The sequence below is a fragment of the Hemiscyllium ocellatum genome, chromosome 11 (genome assembly GCF_020745735.1).
Source record: "Hemiscyllium ocellatum isolate sHemOce1 chromosome 11, sHemOce1.pat.X.cur, whole genome shotgun sequence".
Taxonomy (NCBI): Eukaryota; Metazoa; Chordata; class Chondrichthyes; order Orectolobiformes; family Hemiscylliidae; genus Hemiscyllium; species Hemiscyllium ocellatum.
The window spans coordinates 47,376,184-47,397,206 of NC_083411.1; the positions used below are offsets into that span (position 1 = coordinate 47,376,184).

The 21,023-nt window shown below is 42.2% G+C and overlaps 1 protein-coding gene across 2 annotated transcripts in view; it reads right to left on the bottom strand.

The window, feature by feature from the left end:
* Window positions 1-19,954, bottom strand: part of klhl13 (kelch-like family member 13) — a 226,404-nt gene extending 206,450 nt beyond the window's left edge. Inside the window, exon 1 of one of the 2 annotated variants that reach the window (XM_060832591.1) lies at window positions 19,892-19,954. The gene's annotated coding sequence lies outside the window, so the exon portion shown is untranslated. The remainder of the gene's footprint in view (window positions 1-19,891) is intronic. The other variant, XM_060832587.1, reaches the window with a different exon arrangement.
* Between the last annotated feature and the right edge of the window lie 1,069 nt (window positions 19,955-21,023).

Genomic DNA, 21,023 nt, shown 5'->3' on the forward strand with positions numbered 1-21,023 from the left:
CTTTGAGAAGGTGACTATGGAAGTGGATGAGGGTAAAGCAGTAGATGTTGTGTATATGGATTTTAGTAAGGCGTTCGATAAGGTTCCCCATGGTAGGCTAATGCTAAAACTTCGGAGGTATGGCATTGAGGATACATTAGAGGTTTGGATTAGGAATTGGCTGGCTGGAAGGAGACAGAGGGTAGTAGTTGATGGATTATGTTCATCTTGGAGCGCAGTTACTAGCGGTGTACCACAAGGATCTGTTTTGGGACCATTGCTTTTTGTTATCTTTATAAATGATCTAGAGGAAGGACTTGAAAGCTGGGTAAGCAAGTTTGCGGATGACACGAAAGTCGGTGGATTTGTGGATAGTGAGGAAGGAAGTGGTAGGTTACAGCGGGATATAGATAAGTTGCAGAGCTGGGCGGAAATGTGGCAAATGGAATTCAATGTAGCTAAGTGCGAAGTCGTTCACTTTGGTAGGAATAACAAGATGTTGGATTACTGGGCTAATGGTAGGCTACTTGGTAGTGTGGATGAGCAGAGGGATCTTGGTGTCTATGTACACAGATCTCTGAAAGTTGCCACCCAGGTAAATAGTGCTGTGAGGAAGGCATATGGTGTACTGGGCTTTATTGGCAGAGGAATTGAGTTCCGGAGTCCTGAGGTCATGTTGCAGTTGTATAAGACTCTGGTGAGGCCTCATCTGGAGTATTGTGTGCAGTTTTGGTCGCCATACTATAGGAAGGATGTGGAAGCTTTAGAACGAGTGCAGAGGAGGTTTACCAGGATGTTGCCTGGAATGGTAGGAAAATCTTATGAGGAAAGGCTGAGGCACTTGGGGCTGTTCTCATTGGAGAAGAGAAGGTTTAGGGGAGATCTGATAGAAGTATATAAGATGATTAGGGGTTTAGATAGGGTAGATACTAAGAACCTTTTACCGCTAATGGAGTCAGGTGTTACTAGGGGACATAGCTTTAAATTAAGGGGTGGTAGGTATAGGACAGATGTTAGGGGTAGATTCTTCACACAGCGGGTTGTGAGTTCATGGAATGCCCTGCCCGTATCAGTGGTGAACTCTCCTTCTTTATGTTCATTTAAGCGGGCATTGGATAGGCATTTGGAAGTTATTGGGCTAGTATAGGTTAGGTAGGACTCGGTCGGCGCAACATCGAGGGCCGAAGGGCCTGTACTGCGCTGTATCCTTCTATGTTCTATGTTCTATGTTCTATGTTCTATCCCTGGACATTATGGCAATTTTATAGCATGGCCAATCCAACCAACCTGCACATTTTTTGGACTGTGGGAGAAAACCAAGCAGACACGGGGAGAACATGCAAACTCCACACAGATTGTCACTCGTTAGTGGGATTGAACCCAGGTCCTTGGCACTGAGGCAGCACGACTAACCACTGAGCCACCATGCAACACACTAAGTGAGAAGGCAAAAAAATTACAGCTGGATTACAATGTGGAGACTATGAACGTGGCAGTAAATGCTGGCCAGCCAATGATGCCCACATCTGCATGGACAAAAAAAAATCTCTAGCAATGTAGTTGACTCTAAACTTCCTTCTGAAATAGCACACATCATAGCATTTGGAAATTGAGTAAGCCATTTGGCCCTTTGGGACTGCTCCAACATTCAACAAGATCATGGCTGATTGTGTTCTCTCATTTCCACTCTAACCCATAACCCTTTACTCCTTGTCAAAAGTAAATTGAATTCAAACCAAAATAAATTACAAGAGCCAGTCTCCACTGTCTTCTGGTGAAGAGTATTCCCTAATATCAGTCTGAGAAGAAGAAAACACAAACACTCACCCTAGCTTTCAATTCCAGATTTATTGATTGACTGAACTTGAATTCCACCAGACTCTGTGGTGAGACTTCAGGCTACACCCCCAGGGCATTACCCGGAGCCTCTGGATTGCTAGTTCTGTACCATTACCACTCAGCCAGTGTCTCCTTATCGGTGTCCTATTAAACCACTCAGCTTCAGGGCAATAAGAGATAGGCAACAAAACACTAGCCTTGCCAGCGATTCTCAAATCCCAGAAATACAAAAAAGCTAGGTATTAAAGGACAGTCATAAAGTACTAAAGAGAGGTAGAGAGTGTTTAAGAAAGGAATTCTTCAGGGAGGATCAAAGCAATGGTGCAAAGCTCCCACCAATGGTGACGTGTTTAAAATTGGAGATATAAGAACCAGATTCCAGAAGCATAGATATCGGTGGGTTTTTTTGGGATAGAGGGGCACAGAGGGTAATACTGTCTTAATTAATGAGCTTATCGTAAAGGCATCCTCAGTAGCAATGATCATAACAGCATTGAATTTTACATTCAGCTTAAGGGAGAGCTGCAAGGTTGTGAGGCTAGCACTTTCCACTTGCGTCAGGAACAGCACAGCTTTAGAAGATCTCAATTTCAAGAATGACTGATCACTCAAGGTCAGACAGAAGTGCTTTAGAATAGTCAAGACAAGAAACAAAGTGTTGATGATGGTTTCAGCAGCTGGTAAGCAGAGATGAGGGCAATATCATGTAATGTTAAAAGTGGTCCAGGACTGGATGTTAGAGAAGCACTCGAACAATCCAGAGACAGTGGAGGGATTGAAGGAAGAGTTGGTGAAGTAGAGATGGGTGCTGTCAGCATTTATAGTGAAACTGATCCCAACCACCATTGTTGGAAATCAAACATAAAATAGAAACTGCTGGAAATACGGTGAGATAAATAAAGTAAACATTTTGGGTCATGACCTGCCAAAGCATTATGGCTATGGGCTCATTTGAAGTCATGAAGAGACAGAATGCAGAAGAGAAACAGGATGGGGACGGAGAATTGATCAGAGTCAGAAGACAAGCCACTGTATGATTTCTGACAGCAACATAATAGATGACAGTAGAATCAGTGAACACAGTCCCACTCATCTGTCAATCAGTGGTAAGCACTTGGAGGAGGATAGTAAATACAACCATGTAAACATTATCACACAGTCAGATCGGGTATTATTTATTTGTGTCCTTGAGATCTATTTTGATCCAGATTCAAACAGAGTTATAGGACAAGTGAGTAGAAATTTGGGAGCTGACAGCACATGAGAAGTCACGGGGGAGCAAAGCAAGCCTGGAGATGGATGGTACTTTGCAAGAACAGAACAGTGAAGGTACAGTTTCTTTAGGGCCGAAAATGACCTATTTGAAGGAAAGGGCCAGGCCTGAACGACAGAGAGCAATGAGCCACAATCAGGTGACTTGGAGGCGAGGACAACAATCAAGCAGAAATCAAGATAGATCCTCATTTTGGTAAGTGAATAAATCAATGAACAAATACTTTTGTTATTTAAAAGACTGTAGATAGCCTGACTGTGTGTTGAAACTGGTTACAGGAAGCAAAGGCCAACAAAGAATTGTCAATTTTCTCTTCAACTTAAAGACATCTTTGGCTTATTTCATTTCTATCTCACTGAGCTTCAGACCATAAAATATAAACATTTTATAATAAACAAATGCTAACAGTTTGGCAGCAGTCTAACAGAAGCAGAAATCTATCCTATTCGACTGAAAGAACAAATGATTCCAGGCACATCATGCAATGTGAACTGCTGAATAAGAAGTAGGTCAGCGTCACAGAAGAATACAAAATAAGCGGAGTAGGCCCTTCAAACCAGCTCTACCATTCAATGTCAACATGGCTGATTTTCCAGCCATACCCTTTAGCCCTAACAAATGTATCTAACTCCTCCTTGAAAACATTCACTGTTTTAGCTACCACCACCCTGTGAACTTCAGAGCCTCAACACTGTCAAATGAAGAAACTTCAAAGCTCAGATCTACATTACCTACCCTACATCTTTAGGCTGTGACACTGGTTCTGGACTCCCCAGTCATCAAGAATAAAAGATCCTTTCTGCTTTTACCCTCTCTCATCACTTTACGAACTCTATAAGCTTCTATGAGATTCCCCACATCCCCGTCCCTTCACATTCTTCTAAACTCTAATGAATATTGTCATAACCAACCCAGTACTTCAGCAATCCTGGTAGCCATGACAACTATTGTGGGAATAATTTTCTATCCATGAGTCAACAGAACCCAGACATGGTGATGTGGAGAACCCCAGCGGTGAAGAGGTTTGGGAACATTAGCTCAAAGTCACCAGTTTATTCCCAAGCCTGCTAAATTTAGCACATGAATTCTCAAAATTTCTGTATTCTAAATGCTATTTTTTGAAAGAACCTGATTTATACTTCATTGAATTGATATTCCCTGCTTCCATCAACCGAGATTCATTAACCAAAATACTGGGTTAGGGTTAGGATCAGAATCAGAAAAGAAAACTCCATGTAAATTTCCAGGACCTTAAAACCCTGGAATATAGCAGGATTTGTGGTTTTAATTGAAACTACATCTCCTGTTCACAGCAACTCGTACCAAAGTCCTGAAACTACTTGGACATCCACTAAGTGAACACCAGTGTGCCAGGTGAGCAAGGGGGTCTGGTGCCAGCTAAGAGGGTTATCGTTTAGGTCAGCTCCACTCGGAGGGTGTGGGCGAGAACAGTAATAATCCTGCCAGGGAACTGAAGAGTTGAGGGGTGTTAGTTGGGTCTATGAGGGCATTGGAGAGTGTCAGTACCAATCCAAGGGATGAGGGGAGAGGTGTATAGGGCGGGCAATCAGGGATCCAGTTGGATCTAGTGTGTTGGGGTGCAGGTGGGATGTGGGGAGAGAAAATTGGGGGGCGGGGGGGGGGGGGTCTGTGGGAAGTTGGAAAGGGTCAGGCTGAATACAGCTAACAGGTTTCAGGAGTGTGGAGAAAATCGGGGCTGGTCTAACAGGAGCCTGTGTGGTGTCTAAATCAAGCCAGAGGTTGGGAGTCAGTAATGACTCAGGGCTCATTTTAACCACTGCCCAGTTTGTCTCTAACGTTTCCTGTGTAACAATTAAGCTCAGTCAGTCAGTCAGTCAGTTAGAATCCACGAACTTGAGCTCACATTTGGGTTCCCAGATGCCGTGTAATTGCCCTTTGGAACTTCAAAATTCCAGAGCAATTCCAGCATAAAGTCAAGCCTGGACATCCACATTATCCCAATGTGCGAATCCAGTCTGCATAGCTTGTAAACTATCTTCCCATCACAAGAGCTGGGCCTGTATTCCCTGCATTAGTTTTGAATGTGCCCTTTCATAAGTAGGTTATTTTCTCTGATACTGCTGCAGCTAGAACAGCTTTTTGTGGTCAAATAATCTACTCCCTTTCGAAGTTTAAAAGACAACATTCGTAACATTTCTTAACCTTACCTTTCCCAGCAAGGTCATGGTTAACGTACATAATTACTTCTCATTATCCAATCCCTCTATTGCCATCAATTATTCCTAGTTTTCTTTCATAACATCTCAAAAATGAATGCATCTCCTTTTGTATGCTGCAGCATTCAAAGCTATGCACAATTTTTTAATATGGATGCATTAATGGATTTATAATCCCGCATCACTATTTCAAACGTTTAAAAATATATGGCAAGTTCAGCTTTGCTTTTAAATCAACCCGTTCAGACATATTATGAAACTTCTGAATTGACAGTTCGCTGGAACTACCATTGCAATTGAAGTAAATGTCTTAAAGACCAATATCTCTGGTTTCAGATTTAACCTTGCAGTTTATTTATCATACAAAGCCACTCGGCTTCTGTGTACCTGTTCTTGTCTGCTTGACCTAACAAGATGACACAGTTTCTTTGCATTCATCAATTCCACCATCTCTAGTTTTTAGAACTCTTACTAAAGTTATCTGTTCCCCTACTGCTTCTACATCTTGGTTGAGTTTTGAAGTGGGGAAAATAAACCCTCAGGATTCTCATTATTGTACACTCATGCAACACACTGGTTATAGTCGTCCAGATTATATGGAAGAACCAGAGCGTACTGAACTGCACTCGAAGCTGCTTCCAATGTATTATATTTTATGACTACCACAGATTTTACTGCAGCCTTCAACAGGTCACTACTCCGGTTAACAACATTTTGGAAACTAACCAAAAAAAAAGAGTAGGGCTCACTTAAATAGGATTTGTAATTCCATTTTCCTGGTAGTAAAATCACAGGCTGAACTCAGCCCTGCTTATTAATATAAACGGGGTCATTATGCATCTATTATTATTCTTGTCACACTCTGCTCCGTACAGTGCACTAATTCACATAAGATACACCCACAGAACACATACACTCCCATGATCACTCCAACTCAGTCTAACAAGGCAACTGTACAGAGTCAGACATACCATACTGTAGCACTGCATGTGCAGTCAGGTTTCAACAGCTTTCTAAAAGTACAAGTCCCAAAAAAAAACCTAATTTGCAAATACACACTTCGAACATAATGATGTTGGTAACTTAACAGGAAGTCATCAAATTGCTCAGTAAAAGAGGCAGCTGTCAAGACAACTTCATTCGGCATGATTATTCGAAAACTTAATCACAGTCACAAAGAACACTCCAAAATACTTTTCAGTAAATATGTGTTAATTGCCCTTAAATTATGATACTGACATGCAAACAAGAAAACAAAAAAAATTTCTCTGAAAAGACTCAATTGAAGCAGAGCTACAAAGGTGAAGGAAAAATAAGTTTGCAATGAACACCATGCTATCTACATTCCAACTATGCACAGTTATGAATCTGAACTAAACTGCCAAATTTATGTTACAATCTGGTTAGGGACCAGCAACTTTCTGCAAGTTTAAATTGGACAGTATTTACTAAGAAAAATAAAACCACATGAATCATTATATAATGCCAAATCCAATGGGTGAAAATAAAGAGGGCTACTGTAAAGCTATTAGGTCAAGGTTACACTCAAAGAGATAAATGCAGTGGAAAAGGAGCTCAAAAATTACTTAGGGATCCTTGTCAAACACTGGAATGCAGTCCATTGCAGTGGTAGAAATGAATGCACTGCATTTTCCTTAGCTTTTAAAACTGGCTAAGAGTTGCCTGTGCATTTGAGCATTATCTGTGCTTGCAAAACATGTATTCCTCAGTAAAGGCCTTACTATGAATCATCTGCCCACAAGACTGACACAAGAGCATGTAAATGTTAATTTTTCTGAACAAAAGCCAAATTCGAGTGAAAATGTCTCAGTTATTCAGCTTAAGTCATGATTTCTTTTTTAATCAGCTTTTGGAACAGCTCTGACATGACATAAAAAAAATTCTGTAGAAAAGCAACCTTTACTTTGAGGATCTTACACAAGATGGTTGTTCCAGTAGATTTACACATTTCTCCTTTTCATTTTTCGTGAGTATAATTTAAACTGAAAGGCTAAAAGAAATAGATTAGTAAAGTTTTGGTCTCTTTACTGAAGGATAAATATTCTGGCTACTGAAGGTTGACCAGACTGATTCAAGAGACGATGGAACTGACATATGGGAGAAACTGGATCAGTTAGGAATATTTTCACTAAAGTTTAGAAGGAGGGGGGAATTTTGAATGGGATTAGACAGAATAGATGACATATTGAATGGTGGGGCAGGCACAAAGGGCTGAATAGCCTTCTCCCGCTCCTATTTTCTATGTTTCCATGTCCAGGAAATCCAGACCAGGGAATCACAGTTCAAGGATAAAGGTATTTTAGATCAGAGAGAAGGAGGAATTTCTTCACCTAGACAGCGCTGAGCTTTGGGATTCTCTGCCATCAGAAACTGTTCAGGCCTAAACTTTGAAGACTAAATTTGTAGATATTGTTCTTGGGACCAGAGTGAATGAAGGATATGGAAAGATAGTGGGTACAGTGTATTGAATTGTATGATCAGCCACAATCATATTTAGTAATGGAGGAGGCTTGAAGGATCAATCCTCTTCCTGTGTGCTTTTATATTTCTCCATAACAGACTTAAAATAACTGATCTTTGAACTGATCTGGGTGATCCATCAAACTCCAAAAGCCCCCTGCCTTTATCACTAAGCAGAATCAAATATAGCCACCAATGGAATACGTTGAGCTTACATTTTTTCTCACAGGCTGCCAGCAGACACAACACAAATGTATACCAAGAAATGGATTTTACCACAGCAGGTAGCAGGCTGTTGCTCCTGCCAGAAACAAGTTTATGACAATTCATATTAAAATTTTCATGTAACTTAGTACTATGTAACTTGATTAGACAAAGCTCATACATGTATTTTAATACTGCTTTACTGTACATTAGCAAAGCCCTCCCCTAGGATCTCCACCTTGTTGTAATAGAGAGCCTTTTGTATACACAGGAACTCAAGAGCTAAACTGTCTGGACTGTAGCTCCTGACAGGGTCACCCATGATGATTAAGGTCAAGGGGGAGGTTCCAGACAAAGCACAATCCTTGAAGATCTCAATGGCAGAGCATGGTAGCTGAACTCCAATTAGAGCATCATAACAGGTGCCAATGTGAATAAGGGCTAAAGAGAGTGCCGCTAGTCATCTTTGTCTCCATGCCACTGGGCTTAGACCCCCTAACTGCCAAGATCTGTGCGGTGGCTGTCTGTGCACCAGCCTCCACACATTAGAAGATGTCGCATCCAGAGTATGTCCTAAGAGATACCAATCCTTCTTACATCCTGCACAAAGTTCCTATAGTGATGAGCAAGTGGCAAAGAAGGCAGGACTGTGACATCTAAAAGCCCCACATCACAAACGGACACATTAGGCAGTGGATGTCAGACTGAGTTGTCTTGTTCCTGGACGAGGCAGAGAGAGCATTTCAACAGCTGCGCCTACGACTGAGCAGCCCTGTTTAGGATCTGCACTGCTCACCCCAGTAGATGAGGGGGCCTGGAAAAGGTGGCCTAAAAATAGCCTGCTTTAATACTCCTGATTGGAATACCAGATCCACAGAGATCACCCACATGCGGTCAGAAATGAAGAATAATAAACTTTGGAGCTTAGAATGTAAGAACCCTGATGAACCCAGCTAATAGTGACTGACTGGTCAATCCAACTGCTCTTTTCAAAACCTGTCATGCAGATGAAGGGCAACTGAAGGAGGTGAAAGGCGATTGTGCCTTCTTCTAGAAAGGGAAGGCTGCTGACCAACCCAGAAATATTGGTGCTGGACTCACAATTAAGAACCAGCTCATCAGCTGTCTTTCCAGACTTCATTTGCGGATCAATGACTGACTGACCAACCACCTAATGCTCGCCAACTAGATTGCTACAGTTGTGAGCGCTTATTCCCCAACCCTCGACTTGGAGAAGGAAGTAAAGAAGACTTTATATGTCAGGTTTGGTCAAGAGCACAACCTTTGGAATGGCAGCATAATGGAAGGGAAGGTATTGGCAACATCACCATAAACATACTCTTACATCAGAAAAATAAATTCAAAGCATCCTGGAGGTACCCACATTCAAAAAATGCCATCTCATTGATTATGTCACTGTTCCCTCCAAAGTCCACTTGGACGCAAGTGTCATCAGGGCTGTGATCAGCTCGCATGATTGCTTGACTGATCAGTGCCTTATCCATTCCACAATGTCCATCAGACTACACAGAAACAGGAGGGTTCGGGAGCAACAAGCCCAGCCTAGCCTCGGTGACAGTCACCACGCAACATCTATAGTCCTGACAGACCACAGCATACCCAGTGAACAGGGGGAAGCATTGAAGTCTACTTAAATCAACCATTCTAGGTTTCTAGACTTGTTCAGGACTATCAGGACTGGTTCGATGAGAACGATGCAGAAATTGAATAACACATCTCCAAGAAAAGAACAGCCTTCTGGAACTGACAGGATGACAATAACTGCTCATTGTTATGGTTCTGTTTGCCGAGCTGGGAATTTGTGTTGCAAACGTTTCGTCCCCTGTCTAGGTGACATCCTCAGTGCTTGGGAGCCTCCTGTGAAGCGCTTCTGTGATGTTTCCTCCGGCATTTATAGTGGTTTGTCTCTGCCGCTTCCGGTTGTCAGTTCCAGCTGTCCGCTGCAGTGGTTGGTATATTGGGTCCAGGTCGATGTGTTGTTGATAGAATCTGTAAATTCCTAGAGGCATGGCACTCATCCACAAACACATTGACCTGGGCCCAATATAGCGGCCACTGCAGCGGACAGGTGGAACTGACAACTGGAAGCGGCAGAAACAAACCACTATAAATGCCGGAGGAAACATCACAGAAGCACTTCACAGGAGGTTCCCAAGCAGTGAGGATGTCACCTAGACAGGGGACGAAACGTTTGCAACACAAATTCTCAGCTCAGCAAACAGAACCACAGCAATGAGCACCGAGCTACAAATCTTCTCCCAAACTTTGATCAACTGCAAGGCCAAAAAAAGGACCTATGCCAAAGCTAAGAGTAATGTCCAGAAAAGGGTGAGGGAGCTCAAAAACAAATGATGGACTGATTATGTCTTGGTAATCCAGCAGCTGGCAGATGCCTCTTCAGCAGGCTTCTTCAGCACCACCAAAGCAGTATATGGTCAAACCTATCATGGTTTAAACCCGCTATGCTCCCAGGATGGACAGAAACTGCTCAAGGACAACGAGGCAATGAACACTCACTGAGGAGAGCATTTTCAAGAGATCCCCAACCATAATTCCAATGTTAACCTGGAAATCATGAATCAAATTCCCCAGATGTCCATACTAGGTGACGTGGGGGGGACCTCCCAGTCTGACTGAAGTACAAAATGCCAGAAGAGCCCAAGAAACAACAAGACTGCTGGTCCTAATGGGATTCCCGCAGATATTGTAAAGATGGGTGGTGCAAAGCATCCATACATGCTTTGCTCTTGAAGCTTTGGCTTAAAGTAGAACTCCCCTCAGAGCTCAGGGATGCTCTGATTGTGATCATGTTTGAACAGGTTGACAAGGCTGACTGTGAGAATGAGAGAGGCATCTCCCTTCTATCAATCACCAAAGTACTTGTACATATCCTTGCCAATCGACTTCACCATTTTTGGAGGAAATACTCCCTGTATTGCAGTGTGGCTTCCGCCCATCCAGAGGAACAACAGACATGATCTTCACAGCATGTCAACTACAAGAACGACATCAGGAACAGAAGCAGCCGCCTTACATGGCCTTCTTCAACTTCAGGCCTCTCAATTAATCACCAGGATCTCTGGCAGATACTTTAATGATGTGATTGCCCATATACATTCATCAGGATGCAGACGCTGATGCATGACAACATGTTTGCAGATGTGCTTAGCAACTGTGCATTGGAGTCTGACCCTATCGCTGTTGGAGATGGGGGTCAAGCAGGACTGCATCATTGCACCCATCTTCATTACTGCTATCTCCATCTCTCTGGCCAAAATCCGTTCAAGGAAATTCATATAATTTATAGTATGGTTGGCAGGCTGTTCAACCTTAATAGGTTCAAGGCAAAAGACACAGTCTCCACCATCTCCATCGTGAAGCTCCAATATGTTGACAACAAAGCCATCTCAGCACATTCTGTAGAAGATCTGCAGTGCATCTTGGATGACTTTGCCAAGGCATATACACTGCTAGCGCCTACCCTTAACATATAAAAAAAGACACTAATACTCCATCAACCATCACCCAACAGTCCCTCCACCCCTTGAAAACGTGCATCACTTCCAATACCTCAGCATTCTTCTCTCCTCCAATGCTAACACTGATGCAGAAATACAACACTGCCTGAGTTGTGCCTATGCCTGACTCAGAAGAAGACTGTTTGAAAACCAGAACCTATAAGGCTCAGACTATACTTCTGGTCTCTAAAGCCATTGTCCTTCCCACACTGCTACATGGAGCTAAAATATGGACTACATTTAGTAGGCACTTTAAAAGCACTGGAATACCACCACCACCAGAGATCCACATAAAAAGTCCTGAGGATCATCTGGGAAGACAAGTGCTCTAACACAAGCATCTTGGAAAAGGTCAACATCACCACTACTATAGTTCAAAAGCAACTCCAATGGACCAGCCACAATCATCTGAATGCTCAACTCATGCTTCCCAAAACAGATCACGTACTCCCAGCTGAAGCAAGGTGGCCAAAAGAGACACTTCAAAGATAACATCTTGACTAATATTAAAGAAATTCTATACCAATATCAACAACTTGGGAAGAGATGGCTACAAACTGGAATCACTGGAGAAACATCATCCAGCAGGGAGTCATACGCCACAAAAACAATCTCCATGCGTCACTGAAGAGAATCAACTCTTGCGCAAGGATAGGCAGATCGTCAAACAGGCCCAGCCGACATCACCTCCAGCCACGATTACAACCTACCAATGCCGACACTGCAATAGAATTTGTGGATGCCGGATTGGCCTCTTCAGCCATGTGCAGGCTCACAAATAGATGCTGTTATGGAGGTCAATCAGAGAGAAAATGAGGACTACAAGTGCTGGAGATCAGTCTAAAAGTGTGGTGCTGGAAAAGCACTGCAGATCAGGCACAATCCCAGGAGCAGGAGGATCGATGTTTCGGACATAAGCCCTTCATCATGATGAAGGGCTTATGTCCGAAACGTTGATTCTCCTGCTCCTCAGATGCAGCCGGACCTGCTGTGCTTTTGACCCTGGAGGACAATCAACTCGACCCAAGTGATTGCCGATATGTAGCTGATATATTAGCAAAGCATGATAATCTGGTTATTATTTAAATCTCAAATGTAAGTATGCAATGCCAAAAGATATTACACTTTATTGCTCAGAACACCAATTACCTTTAAATTCATCAGCAATGAAATTTAATTATTTATCACTTCAACTTAAAAATCAGCTTGAAGATTCCTAAATACACAACTTCCTTGCAGCTCCGTTCTCTGTACTATTACTTCTGCTTTACTTCTATCACCGGAAAACTCATGACAACTATTTCACAGTAACTTAAAACAAGAAGTGACTGAAAGCACTCCATTGTGTTTCATATTCCTACAGATGGTAAATGTTTGATTTCACAACAGGGAGGGTGATGGTCATTGTACCATGCTTTACAAAATCAGATGATTGATCTCAGACTATTTTTCAAAAACCCAGTCTTACTGATGTTCATGCAGTTATTTTTGAAGTAGCTTGAATAAACATATTTCACAAAAAAAGTGCAATAAATAAAACTGCTGGGGTTATAATCTCATACAAAAAGAAGTTTAAATTATTTTGAATGAACAACCTGAAACTACATTTGAAAACTCCAGTATTGTGGAAATGAGCACCTGTTAGGTAGGCACCAAAGAAAAAGGACACTAAGAAGGAATACATTGGAGGAAAGAGTACAGATATCTCAACCTGCTAAGTGACGCAACAAATTCACTACTGCTAGTAAGCACACCCTCCAAAGCCATGGGTATCATGACATCACTTACAGAATGAGGTTTGTAAATAGAGGGAAAAGCTTTGGGGCTGTCTAACCTACGGAAGTTTCATTTAAAAAATTAGAGGGTGAGACTTTCCCTCTGGTCCATGACAACAATAATTCAACTACTAGATCTCAGGAGATCCAAATCATTGTGCATCTCCTTTTTATATGGGAGCTGGCAAGTGCACTATTGCAAAGAGCAAAGGCCGAGATTAGGTACAAGCTCCAAATAAAGTCCCACAGCATCCTGCAAAATCAGCAGCAGGCGGTACGTCAAAAAGTTTCTAATTTGCTGGAACTCAGTTGGTTCAAAGTTGTGACAATCAGCTGTCATTTAATTTGCTGCTGAAACCTAAACCTCATGCGGCTGCAAAGGACATTGCTCAAGATGGCTCGACTTTTGAGTGGAAACATTGCACATACTATCAAATGCATTATTGAAAAGGAGTTAAAACAAGTAAAAAGCACGTCAGTGACTTAGTGTAACCGTATTTTACACAAGAAGGATAAACTAATTAGTAGCACCAGTATTGATGGATTGATTTAAAAGTGCAGAACAGCAAAATCTGTTGCTTGTATAGAAAAGAAACAACATCAATTATGTCATTCACCAAACTGGTTAATGAATAACAACCTAACATTGCCACAAATAAACTCAATGATTGCAGATACTGCATCTATAAACCCATCTAAACAATATCAAAGTACTTCTTAACACTCTTGCTTGTAACTTGCCAAGTCTACTAGCCCCTCTTCGCTGACATTAAAAAAGACTCATGCATTACTTAGCTCTGTTCACAACTATGGGACATTACAAATTGTTTTCCAACCAGCAAAGTCTTTCTGAGATGTTATTACAATTTTGAAATTGAAAACCGAGATGCCAATTTGTGCACAACGAGCTCTCACAAGCAATGAAATCAGACAGTTAAGCTGCTGGTCAAGGGCTAAATGCAAGCCAGGACAGCGGGGAGAACTCACCAGCTCACCTTCAAATAGCACTGTAGGATCTTAAACGCCCACCTGAGAAGGCAGAGAACCTCAGTCTATCGTCTTAATGAACTATTGCACCTCTGACAGTAAAGCACACTGTTAAGTTCCTTGCTATCTGGATTAAACTTGTAGCTTTCACGTACTTCCTTCTCCCCAACTCTTACCTCTCCCAGCCCTGCTAATAACAATCCCAAAATTGGTTTTACTTTGCTGAAATAAAAGCAAAACACTGCAGATGCTGTAAATCCCAGGGGCTCACTCCTCCCTGTCTCTCTCTCTCTCTCTCTCTCTCTATATACTATACTTCATCATTCCAAACACACACACTTCCTCATGGGACTTCCCATGCAGTCTTAGAAGGCATAGCACCTGTCCATTCACCGTCTCTCAGCTAGGCCTCGAAGGCCCCAAATACACCTTCCAGACCAAACAGCATTTTACCTGTCCTTCTTTAAAGCTAGTTTACTGTACTGTCTGCTCACAATGACGAGACCAAACACAGATTGGGTGACTGCTTGCAGAACACCTCCACTGAGTTTAGGGCTCACATTTGTTTGCTCTTAAGACTTCAGTTTGCAGTTTGTTTTGGGTTTTCAAAGGGAAATACCAGCTGAAGGAAAAAAAACATTGAGTGAATGTACAGAAATACACCAGAAGGAAACCAATTGCAGCTGTGTCAGCCTGAGCGGGAAGCCTTGATATGGAGACAGAGGTAAAGGATATTGTTGGGACAGTTCAAAAAGGACAAGTTTGAATTCTTTTGCTGATGTTTGTACTTTTTTTTGGTTCTGGTATCACAGTTAATTTTTACAATCTGTGTTAAAACTACACTTGCAAGTCCTTGTCAATGCATTCGATAACTCACCTCAATAGTTTTCTGAAAAAACAATCCTGGATCCATCAAGGTAGGTTTCAATCTAGGATTCAACTTGTCCACCATTAACATCAGTTGAGATCGCAACACCGGAGAATGCTCAACATGTTTCAAATGCCCCTAAATATCCTTCAATCTTTGACTGCATAAAGCCAGAGATACAGAGAAATTATTTTACAAGCAGAACTGCTACAGATTTCAGAGCAATGGTGGAACCAAAGACATCAGCTGCATGTCAGTCACACTTCAAATGTTTAAATCACAAAAAGGAAAAGAATTAAGTTCCCATCCACCAGCTACAAAAATAGAGGAGTACCTCAACAGTGGTATTTAATGGCACAAAACTGAAAATTAGACAAGTGCAAACAGGATAAGCCTGTCATTAAACTACTAAAAACCTGACAATTATTGAGACAGAACTCCTCATTCTAACTTTTTAAACAGTAAAATAATACAGCACTGACATTTAAAACAAAGACGAACAAAAATATGCAAGTCTGATGACTCCACAAAAAACATCTTTCCTGATTAAAAAGGTTTTGAGGAAAGAAACTGCACACAAAAAAAAAAGAGTCAAACCAAACTATATGTTTGACTTGCAGAATATTTTTAAACAAAAATCCATTTGATGTTTAGCTGGTCCTATCAGAGTGTACCCATTTCATCAGGGTGTACTCACTTCATCAGTAACTCTCGGCAACTAGGGGGGGGCAAAGAACAAATTCCAGCTCCCAGTTGCAACCCACAACTAGCACTATTTCCTGATCTGCATTTGCCCTTCAACGTGGGCACAGTTCCACAGGTACCAGTTGCGCTCTGGTACATTAGCTGGGAGAAATCAAGCAGGGTTTCCAATCTGAACCTTTCCAGTAAATCCTGGTGAAGGCATGACCAGATAAAGCCATGGTTAGACAGTCTGTCAGCATTCAACAGTTAGGTTTATGTAATAATGAAATATGTACAGCTACCAGAGATGCTGAGGGAAGCAAGAGCAGAAATTGGCAAAGGACTTGTCATTATCCTCAGAGACAGAGAGGGCTCGGGTCAGAACGTGTGATGACAAAGAAAGATCTAGAGAATTGTCAATGTTACACCCATAATCAAAACAGGATCTAAAGGCAAATTCAACAACTATAAACTAGTCAGTCAGTTCAACTTTGTGGTGAGAAACAATAACCTGGGAGAAAAAAATTAAGTGGCTTGAACAAAACTTATAATGATGAACAACCTTTAATGCAATAAGGCATCCCAAGACACTTCAGTGCAGCATTGTCAAACTGTTTTATACTGAGCAATTGAAGGAAATATTTATTCCAATGTCAAAAAGCATCATCATGAGGTAGGTTTTAAGAAATATCTTAAAGTGGGACAGTTAGAAATGGAGGCAGCGAGGTGTCAAGAGGGAATCCTTAGCTTGAGCCACAGGCAACATATAGCTGCACCATTCATGGCTGTGTTTTTAGAATTAGAAAAAGCACATTAAATAGCACAGCAAGCTTGATGGGCTGATCGACCTACCCTGTTCCTACATTTTGTGATCTTACAAGAAACCAGAGTTACCTGCCCCAGAGGATTGCAGGGCGAAAGGATGTTGGAGATTAGGGAGGGGTGAGGACTGGATTAATCTGCAAATAAGGCTGAGAATTTTAAATTCAAGACGTTCCTAACCAGACAATGCAAATAAGTGAAGAGGGGAATGAAGGAAGCAGTGAATAGAACTTGGTGCAATCTAAAACACAGACAGTAAAGTTTCACATTCCCTCAAAGGTAAAATGAGGGGGCCCAGACACAAGTTGGAATTGTCACGTCGAGAGATAAAGGCAAAAATGTGGGTTTCACCAGCAGGCAAGTTGAAACTAGAACAAATTTAGGCAATGTTACAGAAGTTGAAATAGGAAGTCTAAGTGGTGATGAGAACCTTTTCTTGGGATTAAATACGACACTTAAGTTGTGGACACGTCGGTTTATTCTCAGGCAGTGGAAAGGAAAAGTCAGCAGCTATGAAATGGAGCTTGGCATGTGGTCCAAAAAGGATGGTTTCATTTTCCTCAATATGTAACTGGAGAAATGTGTGTTCATCCAGTGCTGATTAAATGCAGATTAACAGAAACAGAATGTGGGAGCAAAATATCGAGAAGATGGAAGTCCACAACATTATGAGGGATCTATGTAAAGTAGACTGTCTCTGTCAATCTGGAAGGGTCAAAACCAGCTAGCTAACAAGATGACCAAAGACAACATTAAGAAAACGTGGGTTTGTGCAGTAGGTAGCTAGGATCTAGAATGCAATTTCTACAAGTGTGGAGAAGGCAGAGTAAGTTATAGCTTTTTCAAAGACAATTAGATAAACACCTGAAAGGAAAGGCTTTGCAGATAAACAAGAAAATAGCATGGTGGTACAATTTTTTTTGTTCCTACATTGTGGATATCAGTGGTGAGGCCAACAGTTATCGCCTATCTAGCAAGGCCTTGATGTGGCAAATCGTCTTTTTCTCTGCTGTAACTATTTCACCATTCTATAAAAAGGGAGTAAAATCATTTGAGAAATTGCTTTCAGTACAAATATGTCCATTTAAATGGATCTATAACGGATGGTCCAAATCTCAGACAGGCATTTGTGAGCAAACAATTTGAATCTGGTTCTTTTCTTTAAAAAAAAATTTACAAGGATTCAGTGCAGGCCCATTCACACTGAAAATGAGGAAAGGCTTAATAAAACTAGAAAATGGATGAAAAGGGGCCTGAATGGATAAACAGGTACGTGGAACAAAAGCAGGTAAAAGCAGAGTTACAAATCAGGAAAGTTGACCGCTGTAGGAAGAGAAGGAAAACAGAATAATGCACTACCAAATTCTCAGCAAAGCAACAAACATTGAATGGAAAAAAAAAGAACATAGATGTAGCTAATTAGGGCACAAAATGGGTGGCAGTCTCAATAATGTGATTTTTGTTTGCCTCCTTATTTCATGTTTGCAGTTGTTATTTCTATTTATACGAAATGCAAAGTTTTAAAATCTTGAACGTAACTGAGAAACTATCTTTGTATCATACTTGGCCCAGGATTTCACACTACCTTACACTAACTGTTACTACAAAAGCAAAAGTTGTTCTCATCGAAAGTCCAGTTATTTAATATTGCTAGTCCCCAAAAAAGCAGAATCAAAATTTTAAAAAATGAAATAAAATCAATAAAGAAAAACACAGCAATCTAGTCACAAATTGGAGAAAATCTTGAATTATACTACCAGAGATTCCAATGTGATCAATGACTTGATATCATATGGGTGCATCAATTAATGGAACTGGGAAAGAGAATGTAAAATGTTTGGCCCTAAAAGCTGCCCTCAATGATATGCGATTTTTTTTGGATTTTAGTTGGATTTATGAAAAGCACATGTGGGTTGCATTGCATAACAACTTTGACTGTCAAAATGATATTGTATTTTTCTTTGTATATAAATAATCTCTTTCTACTTTACAATAGACAATTAAGTAAAAAAAGTGCTCCAAAATCATCTACTCTTCAAACAAGAATCACCAAATAACCAACAGCAGGAGAAATCCTTCTTAACTAAATAAGTTCGGTCAATTTAAGTAGTCAACTTTTGCCCGAAACATCAATTTTCCTGCTTCTCGAATGTTACTTGACCTGCTGTGCTTTTCCAGCACCACTCTGATCTACTTTAGATTAGACTTACAGTGTGGAAACAGGCCCTTCGGCCCAACAAGTCCACACCAACCCGCCGAAGCGAAACCCACCCATACCCCTACATTACCCCTTACCTAACACTACGGGCAATTTAGCATCTAAAACTATGGTTTCCAGCATCTGCAGTCCTCACTTTTGCCTTCAAATCAGGAGCTAGACATTTATCTGCACCATATTTGAACTTCACACTTATCCACTTGTTCCAAGTCTTGTATCGTTACACACCTTCTCAAGGCAACAGTGAGTTGCATGACAATCCACTGACAATCTGAACAAAAATGCAACATGGACAATAAATAAATAAAATTACAGCCCTTCAAAACATCCTCAATTGGCTTGCTTAACTCGTGAAATGTTGCAAGGACAAGGTGAGTCCATTATATTTGTCTCTCATTTGCATCACAATACTAGCTACCCCACTGCATGCACAATGTTCAGGACAGTTCCCAGACACCATCTCAGAGACAACTTGCATCCTCAGGTAGTTTCAACTCAGCTAAAAATGACAGGATAATCCTTGTCACGGACAAAAAAAAATTAATACATTGAGAAAACACATCAGTGCCTGATGTGATCAATGCACCAAGGAAATGTCCAGGCTCACTCCATAATGCCACTGTGAGGAACTCAGTCATGCCACCGCTGGAAGGAGGGTGTAACTGCAGCGTGACATGTTTACATAGGTGATCTCCGTTACGAGTACTGTGAAAGAAGGATGGTATCATCGCAATGTGGGATTGAAATATTGAGCGGATCCAGCTTCCCACAAATCCCCTAAGGGCAACAGAGCAAGTTGTGAACGAGTGGAAGTTCGAAGGAAGCCGGTCACTGAGGCCAGGGCCCCACTCTGACTCTCTCAGCACTTCCCCTCTCCATAGAGAGCAGGGGGAAGCTCAGCCTCAGCCTGCCTCCCTCCCTCCTTCCCCGAGTCTAACTCGTACCTTCCTCTACTAGAAAGCCCAACTGCCGTCATGTCCCAAAGATCCCGGCCCGACTACCCCGCCATCGGCCATTTCTTTACCTCAGTGAGACCCGGCCGTCGTCCTGACACCGCCTGCCCGTTCCTTCCCCCGCCGCCCAGTACAACCCGGACCGCCCGAATTATCCGCACGCGACCACGCCCCCAACATTCCATTGGCCACACCGCGCTGAAGCCTCGCCCACTGACCCCTCATTGGCCACTACGGGCAAGCGGGCCCCGCCTTTGACGTTCCCATTGGTCATTCTGCAGCGAGGTCCCGCCCCCAACGCATCCATTGGCCATCCGACGGGTGCACCCGCCCCCGACACTCCCATTGGCCATTTGGGATGCTGTCACCGCCCCTGATATTCCCATTGGCCATCCGACGGGTGCACCCGCCCCCGACATTCCCATTGGTCATTTGGGATGCTGTCCCCGCCCCCTGCTATTCCCATTGGCCATCCAGCGAGTGTCCCCTCCCTCCAGCCGCTCCCCACGGTAATTCGTCGGAAGTGGCCCCGTCCCGGCACATCCATTGGTCATCCTGGAGCAAGGTTCCCACCTTCAGGCATTCTTATTGGTTACTCCGGGGGCAGGGCGCCGTCCTTGCATCCTGAATGGGCACATAAGGCCGCGCCCTCACAACTCGCATTGGCCGGTTCGCATGGTGACCCCGCCTATCGCAGTTCGCATTGGTTGGTTCTCAAGACACATGCCTGACCCGCTGTGATGTCATTATTATAAAAGTCGGTTGTTAAAAATCACACTACACCAGGTTATAGTCCAACAGGTTTAATCGGAAGCACCTGATGAAGGAGCGTCACTCTGAAAGCTACTGCTTCCAATTAAACCTGTTGGACTATAACCTTGTTGTGTGACTTTTAACTTTGTCCACCCCAGTCCAGCACCAGCATCTCCAAATCATCACTCTACCCAGTTCAGGGCAGTGAATTGGCCTTGCAACTTTTCCTCAGCTATGCTAACATTGTGTCGGGGGAGTTGAGCAGGATCAATGAATATGCTTTCACTGCACAATCAAGTGATTCATATCCCAAACTGAATAGTCGGCAGATAGAGATGTAGACTTTCACGTGTTATGTGGCTATAGTATTGATGAGTGTGCAGATTTTTATGGATAAAACAGGAATAGCGCCGGTTTCTACCTCTAGAAGCTCAGAACTTACGTTTTATG